At 44.6% G+C, this 16476-nt stretch overlaps 1 non-coding gene across 1 annotated transcript; it reads right to left on the minus strand.

Annotated features, from left to right (window-relative positions):
• Window positions 1-559: 559 nt before the first annotated feature.
• Window positions 560-633, minus strand: trnan-guu (transfer RNA asparagine (anticodon GUU)). Its single transcript has one exon. It is a non-coding gene; the product is annotated as a tRNA-Asn (tRNA).
• Between the last annotated feature and the right edge of the window lie 15843 nt (window positions 634-16476).

Consider the following 16476-nt stretch of genomic DNA (forward strand, 5'->3'; position numbering starts at 1 on the left):
AAATATTCCCCATTAAAATTGAATCAATATGAAAAAGTTGAAATAATTTTGTGATTAAATATCAATAAAATAAAATATCTCATAAAACACGTGTATTTTCTCTGTACAATTCTGGACCATCAGCAGCAGTAGAATTCTATTCAACCACAATCTGTAGCCTCCTGGCCCGGCAGATCCCTCACTCTACCATTACCGTCAAACCAGGGGACCAAACCTGGTTCAGTGAGATGTGTAGAAGAGCAGGCCAGGAGCGGCACCAGGCGCACCTAAAAATGAGACCATTCCAAACTGGTGAAACTGGATATGGAACCAAGGCGGGCCAATGCAGCTGAGATACAGATTATCCAGGATCTAATTGAATGAAGGAACAGGGCTGAGGGGCTGAATGGCCTCCTCATGTTCCTATTAGTCTGTCACCAATAAGAGAATGTTACGAAACGGTTTTCTCGGGTCCCAGTGGATGATCTCATACTCACCGACATTGTAGCCAGTGCGACAGTTTATCCCATGATCTTGCAGCCAAAATGCACATTTGGAAAACCTGGAAATGTTAAAACGCCGTCTCTGGGTGGGCTCGAACCACCAACCTTTCGGTTAACAGCCGAACGCGCTAACCGATTGCGCCACAGAGACCTGTTGGGGAATTAATTACAACATATACTAAAGCCGGAGATTACCGAGTTAACATCTCAGGTCACAGAGAGCAAGATAACGACTGTCCAGTCTCCGTTTACTTGTCCAAATTAAAGAATGTAACATTTATTGTCGGAACATGGAAATAGTCGCTGAAAGAAAATCCGTTAAACAAATTGTTTTGAAAACCCGCTTTGAGCCATTAGATCGGTTCATCTACCAATGGTGACGGTGAGATATTAACATGGTGTCTGGGTTTCTCACAACTGTTGGAATCTTCCCACGAGTTCTTTTGCTGTTGTATTTGTTCATCAATGTGGAGATCAGATATACACGCGGTCGCTTCACTGTGTGCCCCGGGAACCAGATACACCAGAGCACAGGCCAATGATGGGACTCTGCCCTGTCTGCTCTATATGGAGGTCAGTAGAAACTGAATGAGAGCAAAGAACCTACCACAGCCCGCAAAGCCGAAACAGCTTAGTTGGGCGAGCGTTAGATTGACGATCCCGGAATCGGCAGGTTTAATTACTTTTTGTCTCCTTCACTATGAGGAGCGAATCAGGAGAGATTTTTCGGATCTGAACCCGCGTTTTCTAAAGGAATGAGCGTGAAACCGCATCTGAGCCGGGGATTCGGCTCCAGCCGCTGGCAGGGGGTTCGAATCTAGTCGGGGTCTAGCCGGCTGTTTTTATACCGGGACTGAGGGAGGGGCTGTTCAGCAGTGGTGCGACAATAATTTTTAGAATGAGATTTGTTAAACTAAAGAGCTCTTTTTCTGTTACTTTTGATTTACACCCTGCCCAGTTGTATATACGAACAGTTAACAATGTTTAAGCGATGTGGTGTGTTCAATGTTTCTGCAGTAACTCGGTCACCCAGTGTGAGTCTGAACGATAATTCCCCAGCCTGGGTTCAAACCCGGCCAATGGGCGCTTTGTGGCTGGTTGGTTCAGTTGGTGTCGAGAGCGTGGTGCTCATAACGCCAAGCTCGCGGGTTCGATCCCCGTATAAACCATCAGGATGTTTTCATTATTTTATGCTATTTCTAAATATTTAAAATACAAACTTTATAAGTAAACCAATCCACACAGAATCTCACGGGGGCTTTATTTGGATTAACATCCATTGCACCTTTACCACCGGGGCTGAGAGACACATCTTTCTGTTGATTTGTGTTTCTGGATTTGCTGATGAACGTTGAACAGGCGGCCTGTTCCCGATAATGGTCACAAGCAGGTGAGAGACAGACAGAGCGGCTCTGACCCCGCGAGATGGGCAAAAGGCTTCAGTTCAGGACAAATGCATCAATGAATTGTTCGCCAGCACCGAGAGAGACAACATCCAGAGAAAACCACAGGAGGAAATCGATTAATCTAAAACGTTATAAACATTTCCCGTGCTTGATGTCTCTCTATTCAATCGCCAAACTTTCAGTGCCGGAGAAATAATTCCAGTTTAAATCGTTCAGTTCGAGAATGGCAGCGGAAAGAAACTCAAATGAACTAAAAACTGCCGAATCCCGGGATTGAATCCGGGACCATTATTAAATCTGTGGAGAGAAAAACAGAGTTAACGTTTCAGGTCGATGACTGTTCGTCTGACGGTAACTCTGTTTCTCTCTCTACAGATGCTGCCTGACCTGCTGAGTATTTCCAGCAGTTTCTGTTTTTATTTCCAATTTCCAGCATCCGCAGTATTTTGCTTTTGTACTTTTATAAATCTTCAAGTCGCTCCTCCCAACTGAGCTATTGCGGTTACGGAGCAAGCAACAGTGCATCATCCTCTCGGAGGGAAAGGGAAGGGTTTATGTCCTGAACCCGCCGCGTTTACATCAACCATCTAATTCACCTGCAGGCTGGAGGAGCAGAGGAATCTGGAGGGAAAGAAGTGATAGGAGCAGAAGGAGAAGACATTGGAAACTGGCAGAATCTTGTGTCTGACTGTTGTTTCAAATGATGCAGCACAGCCCTGCCTGGATTTGTAGTTTTCCCAGGAGCTGCATTGTTCGGTGCGTGATTTTTAGACATGGAAACATGTAAATCAGGAGCTTGTGGTAATATTTCACCTCACTGTGTATTTCAAGTTGATGCCTACCCGCACTTGGTGCTGTGGTTGCGCGAACATGTCTTTTGTGTTCTCACCTGAAATGTTATTTTGTACAAACAGTTTGCCTGGCGCAAAGGAGTTAATAAGGGGACTTAGACTGAAATTGGCGGGGTTGTTGCGGTGGGTGAAATATGGTGACGATCTATGGTTATTATCCGAGGCGACGCTGCAGGATCATTTAAAGATCTCCCGCGGATCCACTGAAACTAGTTGAATGTGCAGCTTTGAGAGGGGCTTTCTGCACCATCAGGGCAGGAAACGGGAGTGAGGGAGGGACACTGTCGGTATCTGTGCTGAGTGTGAGTCTGTGCAGAATTGTACAGAGAAAATATACGGGTTCGTTGAGATTTTTACTGATATTGATATTTAACCACAAAATCAGTTCTTCCATTTTTTTATATTAATTCAATTTTAATGGGGAAGATTTTCATAATGTTTCCGCCTGGTATCGAACCGGGAACTATTTCGCGCGCGAGGGGAATGTGTTAGTCACTGCACTGCAGAAACTCTACCGCCGTTGACTGTAGCAAGAGCATCACAGAGGAGAACTGTGGTTTACAAATGCAGGTCCGGGATTAACTTTTGAATTCATGCACTTTATTATCTGAATTTCACAAAACTCATTAAACTCTGTAAAAAGATGAACAATTGTTCGAATTGATGAATCGACTTTCTGTTTCAGACTGAAGGAAATCCTAACATGGTCACCGAGTGACAGGCAAAACTTTTTTAAGTGTTTTGTCTTTTGCTTGTGATGAATTTTCACCAGTTCTCATTTTACAGACGGTATTTGAGGAGTTGATTAAAAATGTTCAGTGTTTATCACACCGGGAATCTGGTGCAGCCGTTGTTCAGTTTAACAGGGACCGACAATTGTCGCCGCTTTTACACAGGGGGAGAAACTCGCCCCTGGAGGTTCAACTGGAGCAAGATCCAAAATCATTCATCCCGCCCTGGAGCGGAACCGGGGGCATTTCTGGTGTAAGGCGAGCGGGATAATTGCTACAGTCCCGAAACCTCTGCTCAGTTTGTCAGCCGCGAGTCAGAAGGGTGTGTTAAGGGAGAAGGTGACCCGCTGACTCACCTCTCTCTGCACTGATTGAGATTGTGTCGCTTCTCCGTCAAACAACATCACTTCTGTCCCACACTAAAAGCTCTCAATCCTTCTCCTCCGCTCGCTTTCTATTCAAGTAATTGGACAATGAATCAGTAATAAGGTTCCCTCGGGCTTTTGCTGGTGGATTTACTGATAAACCGGGGAATTGAGAGGAAACTGGAGCACAGGCAGGGTCCTTGCGACAGACCAGTCCGGCTAGCCCAGTCGGTGGAGTGTCGGATACTTCATCCCCACGGCGGGGATTTTGCGCTTAAAATTTTTGGGCTGATTTTAAAGGCGATTCCCAGCTCGGTCAATGAGTGTTTCATATAAATGTGGTTCAACAAAGTAAGAAAATCTCTCCTTGATTCCGGAATCTTGTCTCTCTCCAGCCGCTCGCTGCTAAAGATTGAACTGACTTTAATTTCACCTTGGCTCGGGGTCAGTGCGGCTCAGTGGGACTTCGGCCCGTCTCTCCCTTCAAAACCCATCAGGGCCGAGAAAACAACGGGGGATTTTACACACGTGTTGTGTTCTGTAACTTTTTATAAACACTTCAGTGTATTTCACTCTGTGTCCAAGACTGTGAGGTCTTCCCTGGTGTGTCAGCTTCCGGTGTTTATAAACACTTCAGATTTCCTGATAATGTTGAATCGCATTTTTTGAAAGAGTCATTGACCGAGAGGTGCCGGGGGATTTAGAGCTGGGGATCGCCTGTGAAACCAGACCAATAATTTGAAACACAAACCGCCCCTGAGATTAAGAGTCTCAGGCTCTACCGACTGAGCTAGCCGGGCCGGTCTGACCCCGCGCACTGCTTGTGTTACAAACCATGAACCAGTTTCCCCTCAATTCCCAGCTTTACCAGTAAATCGGCCAACAAAAGCCCGAGAGAACCTTATTACTGATACTTTATCCAATCACTTTAATATGTGTTTTCTGGTGAGCAACACTTCTGCCGCTGGAAAATGTTCTCCTTATTTACTTTATTAAAACTCTTCATGACATTGAACACGTTGACAAAATCTCCCCTTATCTTCTCTGCTCTGAGGAGAACAACCTCTTCTTCTCCACTACTCCACGGAACTGAATCTCGCATCCGTCCTAAAGCGCAGTGCCCGAATTACACACAATATTCCAAAGGTTTGGTATAACTTCCTTCCTTTTGCCCTCTATGCCTCTGTCTGTAAAGCCCAGGGTTCCGTTTGTTTTTCTAACACAGGACAAAATGCTGCGGATGCTGGAAGTTTGAAATAAAAACAGAATTCGCTGGAAATACTCAGCAGCTGTGAATGGTAGGCGAGTTGGAAAAAAGCGATATGGCCTCAAAAATGCTGTATAAGGGTTTCATGCTGCAATGGGGAGCATTCTGGACTTTGAATCCAGCGATCTGAGTCTCGGTGGAACCAGGTTTCTTCTTGTCCCAGCTGGGGACAAATAAAACAAATTTTGATCGCAACTGTGTGATTGGCTGCTCAGCAGTGGCAAAGTGTAGACGCTGAAGGTGTGGATGAGAAAAGGCCGGGCCAAAATGGAATGGTGGAGTTAAAATTGTCCAGTTCTTCCAATATTGCTGCTGGACGGGGTTTGCAAGTAGCCTTGAGAGGGCAGTGATGTATCGCCATTGCAGTGCTGGTCCCCGACACATACTCCGTTCCCGAGCCACCGACTTCATCCCAATCCCTGGCCACTGAGACTGAACCAGACAGCTTGCAACCTTGGTATTTGTCCCCGAGATGAGCTTCTGCGCAAGACGGTCTACTTCCACCTCCGTATCATCGCCCGACTCCGCCTCTGCCTCAGCTGATCTGCTGCTGAAACCCTCATCCTTGCCTTTGTCACCTCCAGACTTGACGATTCTAATGTACTCCTGGAAGGCCTCCCATCACCCTCCCTCCATAAACTTCAGCTCATCCAATCCTCTGCTGCCCGTATCCTAACGCGCACCATGTCCCGTTCACCCATCACCCCGGGTCTCACTCACCTACATTGGCTCCCTTCAGGCGACAGTTCAGTTTTCAAATTCTCGTCCTTGTTTTCAAATCCCTCCATGGACTCGCCTCCCCCTATCTCTGTAACCTTCTCCAGCCCTACACCCTCTGAGATCTCTGCACTCCTCCAATTCTGGGTTCTTGCACATCCCCGATTTTAATCCTTCCACCATCTGCCGTGGTGGGATTGTGAGCTCAGGTCTCCAGATCATCATGAGGTCTGCGGCTGAGGAACAGTGTGTGGCGGGACCAGCACTGCAATGGTGATTCATCGCTGCCCCCTCAAGGCAAACCTCTCCACCAGCAAGCACTGGACAATTTTCTCCCCACCATTCCACCTTTCCTCTGGAATACTGGTCGATTAACAAACTCACTGTGCTGCCCTACCTCATAAATAATTGATTGAAGATTCGTTAATGAGCAGCGCAGTCTGAACCAGGATCTGTTAGAACAGTGAATTCAATGTCAAATCAGGCACAGAAAGCGAAATAAAGAGAGGGAAATAAAGGTTGGATTTAGAGAGAGAGAAGAAAAATAGAAAAATGTAAAAACATTTTTATTATATAAAAAATATTCAACAACAATTTATATCTGAAGGAATGAGATTCCACACTTATAAAATATATTTTCAGTGCCAGAGAGGTTATTTGGCAGTAATTAAGACTGTTAAAAAGGGGACTTAGACTGAACTGGTCGGAGTTGCGGCGGTGTGTGAAATATGGTAATGACCTATCATTATTAGCAGAGACGACTCTGCAGGATTATATTAAAATCTCCTGCGGATCCACTGAAGCCAGTCGAATGTGCAGCTTTGAGAGGGGCTTTCTGCACCATCAGGGCAGGAAACGGGAGTGAGGGAGGGACACTGTCGGTATCTGTGCTAAATTTGAGACTGTGAAGAATGGTGTGGGCTCAGATAATATACGGGCTCTATGAGATATTTTATTTTATTGATATTTAATTACAATATGAATTTTTCCAATTTCATATTTATTCAATTGAAATGGGGAAGGTTTCTTTCCAGTTTTGAACCGGGGACCATTTATCGAACATAATGCTTGCGCCAGGGATTGAATCGGGGAGTTTGCACTTGTGAGGTGAACGTAATAACCACTACAATATGGAAACCTCTGTTTAGCTAAATATCCAGAAAGAACTGTTCAGCGAGAAGGTGAAATGCTGGATCCCAGATTCTGGATTCATTACCTTTCAGTAACATTTCTCTGGCCGAAACTGCACAAGTCAAGAATGTTCCTTTCAAAGTCATTAAACTCTCGAATTTCCGCGTCGCCCCCAAATCCTCTGAATCAGATGCCTCCAGTTTTTCCACTCAATCAATGTCCCTTTGCAATTCCCTGTTCCCATCCACACTAATTATTGTGCCACTGTCGATCAGTGATAATTGATAGTCAAAGTGATCAGGCCATGCTTGCTCAGTCGGTAGCAGGCTTTTGGGTTCGTGCCCACGTTGGTTGAAGGTTTTTGTTAAACTTTTTGTTTGTTGCTTTTACGGTAAAGCCTCATTAATTAACCGACAATTTTCTTTGTCACAATGAAAGAAATACTAACTGAGGGAGAGTCAACAGTTCAATAATTTGTACTGTTACCTATATCTCATTTTACACACTGTACTTTAGGAGTCTGGTTTAAAATGATCATTGCTGATGACACCAGGAATCTGGGGAACTTTGGTCAAATTGAACAGGACCAGTTATTTCTACCATGCGCACAAAATAGAAGCAGTTCTGAATTTAAAATCCCATGGTGCTGACATTCAGATTAAACGCAGTCAGCGTTGAAATAAAGTGAAAGAATTTTACAGTGAAAAGATTTGTCAGTAAGTATTTGTGCCTTTAATTAAAGTTTGTGGCTTTTGATTCCCGCTCATGTCTCTTCTTCCTCTGTTGAATAAAAAACAAGGGATTTGACATTTGACTGCACTGCGCCTGGTATCTGTGAGCTCATCCTTTATATTGAGCGGTTTTTCACTCTTTGATCGGCGTCAGCTTTAGCTCAGCGGTTACTTCGCAGCACCAACTTAATTCTAAGTTCGAGCCCTGTTTCACCGCGGGCGCTGCCTGGCGTTTTTTTTGTCATTTTCAATCTCCTTATTTTACACCGAAACAAATTGCAGCCGTGATTTTAATTTAGCAGAGTGATATTTTTCGAGGGCACCTTTATATGATTCAATAAGCTATTCTGATCCGTAAGTGTGACCGCGTTCGATTCCCGGTTAGGGAAGTAACTTTGACATCACAGGATTTAATTAATTAAAGCGAAGAAATTTGAGTAAATAAATAACATGCAACTAATGTGAAAAAATAAGAAATGTTTTAATCGCCATTAATTAACCGACAGCCTTCTTTTGCAGAATGAAAAATATTATAATATGGTGACTGAGTGTCAGTCGAAACTTCAGTCATTTATTTTGCTCTTTGCATGTGCTGAACTGTTAACCCATATCTCATTTTGCACATTGTAATTTAGGAGAATAGTTTAAAATGTTCATTGCTTGTGAGAGCAGGGATCTGGGGAAACTTTTGTTCAATTAATCAGGACCGTTTTCTTCACAGAAAAAATATTCTCTGACATAGTTTTTTCAGACCAAACACTGACCGATCTTCCTTAGACCCAAAGTGAATGATCTGACACGTGCCCACATTGAACTGCATTAATCACAGTTCAGGGGAGATTTAATAGAGTTGTTCAAAATTATGGGGGAAACAGTTTCCACTGGCAGGAGGGTCAGCGGGGCTATGGGGGAAGAGCAGCGGAGTGGGACTAATTGGATAGCTCTTTCAAAAATGCTCCATCAATTGTTCATTTTAATCTGCGATTGATAGATTTTTGTTAACCAAAGGTAATAAGGGATGATTCAAGTCAGTGAGACTCTTTATAATTGTTTCAATCATCATTAATCAACCCACAACATTGTGTTGCTCACTACAGGAATTGCTAACAGGTTTACTGGGTGACAGACAAACTGTAATAACTTAATATAGAATCATAGAATCAGACAGCACAGAAGGAGGCCATTCGGCCCATAGTGCCTGTGCCGGCTCTTTGAAAGAGCAATCCAATTATTCCCACTCCCCTGCTCTTTTCCCAAAGCCCTGCAAGTGTTTCTTTTTCAATTATTTCCCCTTTGAAAGTTAACATTGAATCTGTTTCCACCACCATGTCAGGCAGAAAAATATTGACATTAATATTATCCAAGTCCCATTTCACACAGTACTTTCCATGCTTTGCATGCCATGAACTTTTATCACTTCTGATTTTACACACTCTAATTTAGAAGTTTGCTTAAAAATGTTCGGTGCTTGTGACATCAGCCATTGTTAGATTTAAATGGATTTCAGCCGCTTTCCTTGGAAATCTCTGCCCCAAACTGCTGCTGATGCTCATTCGTTGAGTATATTCAAGGCAGAGATCGATAGATTTTTGGACTGTAGTGGAATCAATGGATATGTGGATAGGCAGGAAAGTGGAGTTAAGGTCGATGATCAGCCATTATCTGATTGAATGGCGCAGCAGGCTCGGGAGCCATATGGCCTACTCCTGCTCCTAATTATTTCATTCTTATTTTCTTATGTCCTTTCACAGGAGAGCAAACTCGCCCCTGGACATGCATGAGGAGCAAGATCCATCAAAATGATTCCGCGTATGTGATAGCTCCCACACTGCGGAAACGTCTCCACATTCAGTACCGGGTCAGATGGGAATGCTCAGCGAGCAGGTGAACCGCTGAATCCCACTTTTGAGGGATGTCCCAAAGCGCTTCACAGTGGCGTCAAAAGAAATGAGTTGCACTTAGTAATTAAATATGCAGAATGTCAGAAGTGGGATTTGCACACACGCCTACCAGAAGAGATTGCGACCTAAACGCAGACGCCTTAGACCGCTCCTCAATGCTAGAAAACTCACTTGCTCACTTCTGCATTTAAAATGTTTCAGTCCTGGTGCTTGATCAATGTTTCTCGAAGGCTCAGTGACTGTGTTATCATCTCCCCTGGGGATTTCCTGAGCCTGTGCTCGGTGTATGGGGAGGTTTGGCCCGGGTCACTGGGGTGGACAATAACAATCTGAGCTCTGGAGCTGGGGAAGAGCGAATAATTAATGGGTTTGTTTCCGTGTCTGAAATGTGGCTTAGATCTGTTGGTGTTAACCGAGGCCGGGGCTGCGAGATATTGCATTTTGTTCACTTTAAATCAGAGGAATATCCGCAGTCAGGAGCTGAAAAGGACCAAGAGCTGAAAAAACACAAGAAAAAAGAGAAGAAATGTCAGCAATTGTGATAAACTCTTCAAAGTGTTTTCTGGTAGTTTAGTGGTTCAATTGCTTTAATCACCATTTATTAACTGATAGCGTTGATTTTGCAGAATGAAAGAAATGCTCACACTGAGGGACAGTCGAATCTTCAATAACTAAACTTTAATAATTTGTGAAACTTTATTCATTGATGAAGTTTTATCACCTATCTGATTTTACACACTGTGTATCAATTAATTTCACATAAATAATAGTCTCGAGCATAATGCGCCCGCTCAGGCTCGAAGCGAGGATCTTTCACATGTTAAGCGAACGTGATAACCGTTAACCTACAACAACTGATACACAACTTCTCCAGAAAGATCTGTTCAGCGAGAAGGTGAAATGCTGAATCCCAGATTCTGGTTTAATTTCCCATCACTAACATTTCTCTGAACAAAACTGCACAAGTCAAAAATGTTCCTTTCAAACTCATTAAAGTCCCTAAATTCCTTCTCCCGAATCTTTTGAATCAGATGCCTCTGATTTTACCCACACAATCTATGTCCCTTTGCAATTTCCTGCTCCCATCCGCACTACTTACTCTGCCACTATATTAGTGTCGTTAACCTTGATAATATATGCATATAGAAGACTTTTGGATTACCTTTTATGTTCGTTGTCATTCTATTCTCATACCCTGTCTTTTCCCTCTTATTTTCCTTTTCACTTCTCCTCTGAACTTTCTATATTTAGCCTGATTCTCAGATATATTAGGGTAGTTGAAGCCCCCATTATCACTACTCTATAGTTCATAGTCATAGAGTCAAAACGGCACAGAAGGAGGACATTCGTTCCATCAATTCTGTCCTGGCACTCAGTGGAGCAATCCAGTCAGTCCCATTCCTGCATTCGATCCCCGTACCCCGGTACGTTTATTTCTCTCAAGTGCCTATCCAGTCTCCGCTTGAAAACATTGAGTGTCTCCGTTTCCACCAGTTCCGTCGGCAGCGAATGCCAGGTCCACACCAGTCACTGCATAAAAAAAGTTTACCTAACGTCCCCCCTGTATCTCTTGCCTATTACCTTAAATCTGTGTCCCCGAGTCCATTAACATGAACTAGTGGGAACAGCCTTTCCCCATCTAACCTATCCAAGCTCATCATAATCTTGTACACCTCTATCAAATCACCCATAACCGCCTTTGTCTTTAAATACTCCTGTGCAGCGCCTTGGGAGGATTTACTACGTGAAAGGTGCTATATAAATACACGTTTTTGTTGTTATAATGAAAACAAATGCAGCTTCTCCAACCTGTCCTTGTAGCTAAGATCCCCCATCACCGTGACCATTCTGGTAAATGTCCTCTGCTCCCTCTCAAGGGCCTTCACATCCTTCCTAAAGTGCAGTGGCCAGATCTGGATGCAGTACTCCAGTTGTAGCCTAACCAGTGCTTTATAAAGGTTCCACATAACTTCGCTACCTTTGTACTCATTACCTTTATTTATGAAGCCCAAGATCCCATATGTTTTTTTTAACCACTCTCTCCATATGTCCTGCCACCTTCAAGGACCTATGCACATTAACTCCCAGGCTCCTCTGTCCCTGCACACTCTTAAAACTGTGCCATGAAGTGTATATTGCCTCTCACTGTTCCTTCTGCCAAAATACATCACCTCACACTTCTCTGTATTAAATTCCATCTGCCACTTGTCTGCCCATTCTGCTAGGCTTTCTATTTCCTGCTGCAGTCGATTGGTATCATCCTCACTGTTTGCTACACACCCACGTTTGGTGTCGTCGGCAAATTTAGAAATTCTACTCTTTATTCCAATATCCAGATCATTTACAAATATCACAAAAGTAATGGCCCCAGCACTGACCCTTGGGGAACCTCCTCCAGTGTGAAAAAACAGCTATTTACCACAACTTGCTGTTTTCTGTCCTTAAGCCAGTTCCTTATCCAAGCTGCCACTGACCACCTATTCCATGAGCATCAATTTTGTTAACCAGCCTTCTATGTGGTACTTTGTCAAACACCTTCCTAAAATCCCTGTGGACAACATCCATTGCATTCACTTCTGTGCAGTCTTCAGGGAACATCCCCATTTCTGTCCTTATTTTGGATGGAAGGTCATTGATGAAGCAGTTGAAGGTGGTTGGGCCTAGCACACTGCATTTCTTTCTTTTTTAAGCATTTATGGGATCTGGTCGTCGCTGGCAAGGCCAGCATTTATTGCCCATCCCTAGTTGCCCTTGAGAAGGTGGTGGTGAGCCACATTCTTGAACCGCTGCAGTCCGTATGGTAATAGTGCTCCCACAGTGCTGTTCGGTAGGGAGCTCTAGGTTTTTCACCCAGTGACGATGAAAGATCGATGATATACTTCTACATTAGGAAGGTTTGTGACTTGGAGGGGAACTTAGAAGTGGTGGTGTTCTCATGTGCCTGCTGCCCTTGTCATTCTAGGTGGAAGAGATCGCGGGCTTGGGAGGTGCTGCCGAAGAAGCATTTGCGAGTTGCTGCAGTATATCTTGTAGATGGTACACACTGCAGCCACGGTACACCAGTGGTGGTGGGAGTGAATGTTTAAGGTGGTGGATGGGGTGCCAATCAAGCGGACTGCTTTGTACTGGCTGGTGTCGAGCATCTTGAGTGCTGTTGGGGCTGCACTCATCCAAGCAATTGGAGATTATTCCATCACATTCCTTACTTGCGCCTTGTACATGGTGGAAAGGCTTTGAGCAGTCAGGAGGTGATTAACTCGCCACAGAATACCCAGCCTCTGACCTGCTCTTGTTGCCACAGTATTTATGTGGCTGGTCCAGTTAAGTTTCCGGTTAATGGGGACATCAAGATGTTGATAGTGGAGGATTCGGCGATGGTAATGCCATTAAATGTCAAGGGGAGGAGGGTAGACTCTGGCTTCTTGGAGATAGTCATTGCTTGGCACTTCTGTGGCGCGTATGTTACCTGCCACGTATCAGCCCAAGCCTGAACGTCGTCCAGGTCGAGTTGCATGCGGGCATGGACGGCTTCATTATCTGAGGGGTCCTGAATGGCGCTGAACACTGTGCAGTCATCAGGGAACATCCACAAATCTGACCTTATGTTGGAGGGAAGATCATTGATGAAGCAGCTGAAGATGGCTGGGCCTAGGACACGGCACTGAGGAACTCCTGCAGGAATGTTCCGGGGCTGTGATGATTGACCTTCAACCACCACAACCATCTTCTTTTGTGCTAGGTATAACTTCAGCCAGTGGAGCGTTTTCCCCCTGATTCCCATTCACTTCAGTTTTACTGGGGCTCCTTGATGTCAGACTCGGTCAAATGCTGCCTTGATGTCAAGGGCAGTCAGTCTCACCTCACAATTGGAATTCAGCTCCTTTGTTCATGTTTGGACCCAGGCTGTAATGAGATCTGGACCCGAGTGTTCCTGGCGGAACCCAAACTGGGCATCAGTGAGAATATTATTGGTGAGTAAGTGCTGCTTGATAGCACTGTCGATGACTCCTTCCTTCATGTTTTGATGATTGAGAATAGACTGAAGGGGCGATAAAGTGCCGGGTTGGATTTGCCCTACATTTTGTGGGCAGTTTTCCACATTGTGGGATAGATGCCAGTGTGGTAGCTGTACTGGAACAGCTTGGCCAGATGCGCGGCTAGTTCTGGAGCACAAGTCTTCAGCACTATTGCCGGGATGTTGTCCGGGCCCATATCCTTTGCTGTATCCAGTGCGCTCAGCCGTTTCTTGATATCACATGGCGTGAATGGAATTGGCTGAAGACTGGTTTCTTTGATGGTGCGGATCTCGGGAGTAGGCCGATATGGATCAACCACTCGGCACTTCTGGCTGAAGTTGTTTGCAAACGCTTCAGCCTTGTCTTTTGCACTCACGTGCTGGGCTTCACCATCATTGAGGATGGGGATATTCTTGGAGCCTCCACCTCCCATTAGTTGTTTAATGGTCCACCACCATTCACGACTGGGTGTGGCAGGACTGCAGAGTTTTGATCTGATCTGTTGATTGTGGGGTCGCTTAGCCCAGTCTATTGCATGCTGCGTCTGGTATTAAGTCCTGTTTTGCAGATTCCCCAGGTTGGCACTTCATTCTTAGGTACGCCTGGTGCTGCTCCTGGCATGCTCTTCTACACTCGTTGTTGAATCAGGGTTGGTCCCCTGGCTTGGTGGTAATTGTAGAGTGAGTGATATGCCTAGTCATGTGATTACAGATTGTGGTGGAATACAATTCTGTTGCTTCTGATGGCCCACAGCGACTCCTGGAGGCTCAGTTTTGAACTGCTAGTCTGTTCTGAACCTATACCATTTAGCACAGTGGTAGTGCCACACAACACCAAGGTGGGTGTTCTCAGAGTGAAGACGGGACTTCGTATCCACAGTGTTTTTGCGGTGGTCACTGCTGCCAATGCTGTCATGGTCAGAAGCATCTGCGACAGATAGATTGGAGAGGAAGAGGTCAAGGAGGTTTTTCCCTCACCATCTGTCACAGTCCCAGACTGGCAGTTATGTCCTTCAGGACTCGGCCAGCTCGGTCAGTAGTGGTGCTGCTGAGCCACTCTTGGTGATGGACATTGAAGTCCTCCACCCAGAGTACAATCTGTGCCCTTATACACTCAGTTCTTCTTCCAAGTGGTGTTCATATATTTTGGCCAGTAAAAGCAGCAAACCTGAGGATTCGGAGCAGTTTAGGATTCAGCAAAGGAGGAAAAATTGATTAATTAATAGGGGAATAAAGATTATGAGAGTAAGCTTACAGGGAACATAAAAACTGACTGTAAAAGCTTCTATAGATATGTGCAGAGAAAAAGATTGGTGAAGTCAAGCATCGGTCCCTTGCAGTCAGAATCAGGGGAATGTATAATGGGGAACAAGGAAATGGCTGACCAATTAAATACATACTTTTGTTCTGGCTTCACAAATGAGAACACAATTACCCTCCCAGAGATGTCAGGCAACATAGGGTCTAATGAGAGGGAGGAATTGACTGAAATCAGTATTTGTAGGGAAATGGTGTTAGCAAAATTGATGGGATTGAAGGCCAATAAATCCCCAGGGCCTGATAATGTACATCCTAGTATACTTAAGGAAGTGGCCCTAGAAATAGTAGATGCATTGCTGGTCATCTTCCAAAATTCTATGGACTCTGGAACAGTTCCCATGGATTGGAGGATATCTAATGTAACCCCACTATTTATGAAGGGTGGTAGAGAGAAAACAGGGAATTATAGAATGGTACGCCTGACATTGGTAGTGGGGAAAGTACTAGAGTCAATTATAAAAGATGTAATAGCAGAGCACTTGGAAAACAGTGACAAAGTCAACATCGATTTACCAAAGGTAAATCATGCTTGACTAATCCAGTGGAATATTTGAGGATGTAACTGGTAGAATAGATAAGGGAGAACCAGAGGATGTTGTGTATTTGGACTTTCAGAAGGCATTTAATAAGGTCCCACATAAGAGATTAGCGTGTAAATTTAAAGCACCTGGGATTGGGGGTAAGGTACTGACTTGGATAGATAACTGGTTGGCAGACAGGAAGCAAAGAGTTGGAATAAACGGGTCTTTTTCTGAGTGGCAGGCAGTGACTAGTGGGGTACCGCAGGGATCGGTGCGAGGACCCCAGCTATTCACAATATATATAAATGATCTAGACAAGGGAACTGGATGTAATATCTCCAGGTTTGCAGACGACACAAAGCTGGGTGGGTTTCTCTGCTGTGTGGAGGATGCAGATAAACTCCAGTATGATTTAGACAGGTTAGGTGATTGTGCAGATGCATGACAATTGCAGTATATTGTGGATAAATGCGAGGTTGTCCACTTCGGTGGCAAAAACAGGAAGACAGATTATTATCAGACCGGCAATAGATTGGGAGAAGGGAAATGCAAGGAGACATGGGTGTCCTTGTGCACCAGTCGCTGAAGGTAAGCATGCAGGTGCAGCAGGTGGTTAAGATGGCAAATGGTATGTTGGCCTTCATAGCGAGAGAATTTGAGTACAGGAGCAAGGATGTCTTGCTGTAGTTGTTCAGGGCCTTGGTGAGACCACACCTTGAGTATTCTGTGCCGTTTTGGTCGCCTTATCTGATGAAGGATGTTCTTGCCATGTAGAGAATGCAGCGAAGATTCACCAGACTGATACCTGGGATGGCAGGAATGACGTATGAGGAGAGATTGGATCGATTAGGCATACATTTGCTGGTGTTTAGAAGAATGGGAGGAGATCTCATTGAAACTTATAAAATTCTAACAGGACTAGACAGACTAGATGCAGGTAGGGTGTTCCCGATGGCGGGGGAGTCCAGAACCAGGGGTCACAGTCTAAGGATAAGGACTAAGCCATTTAGGACTGAGATGAGGAGGAATTTCTTCACC

The sequence above is a fragment of the Somniosus microcephalus genome, unplaced genomic scaffold (genome assembly GCF_052327205.1).
Source record: "Somniosus microcephalus isolate GS21.2 unplaced genomic scaffold, FLI_Smic_1.0 unresolved_chr4, whole genome shotgun sequence".
NCBI lineage: Eukaryota > Metazoa > Chordata > Chondrichthyes > Squaliformes > Somniosidae > Somniosus > Somniosus microcephalus.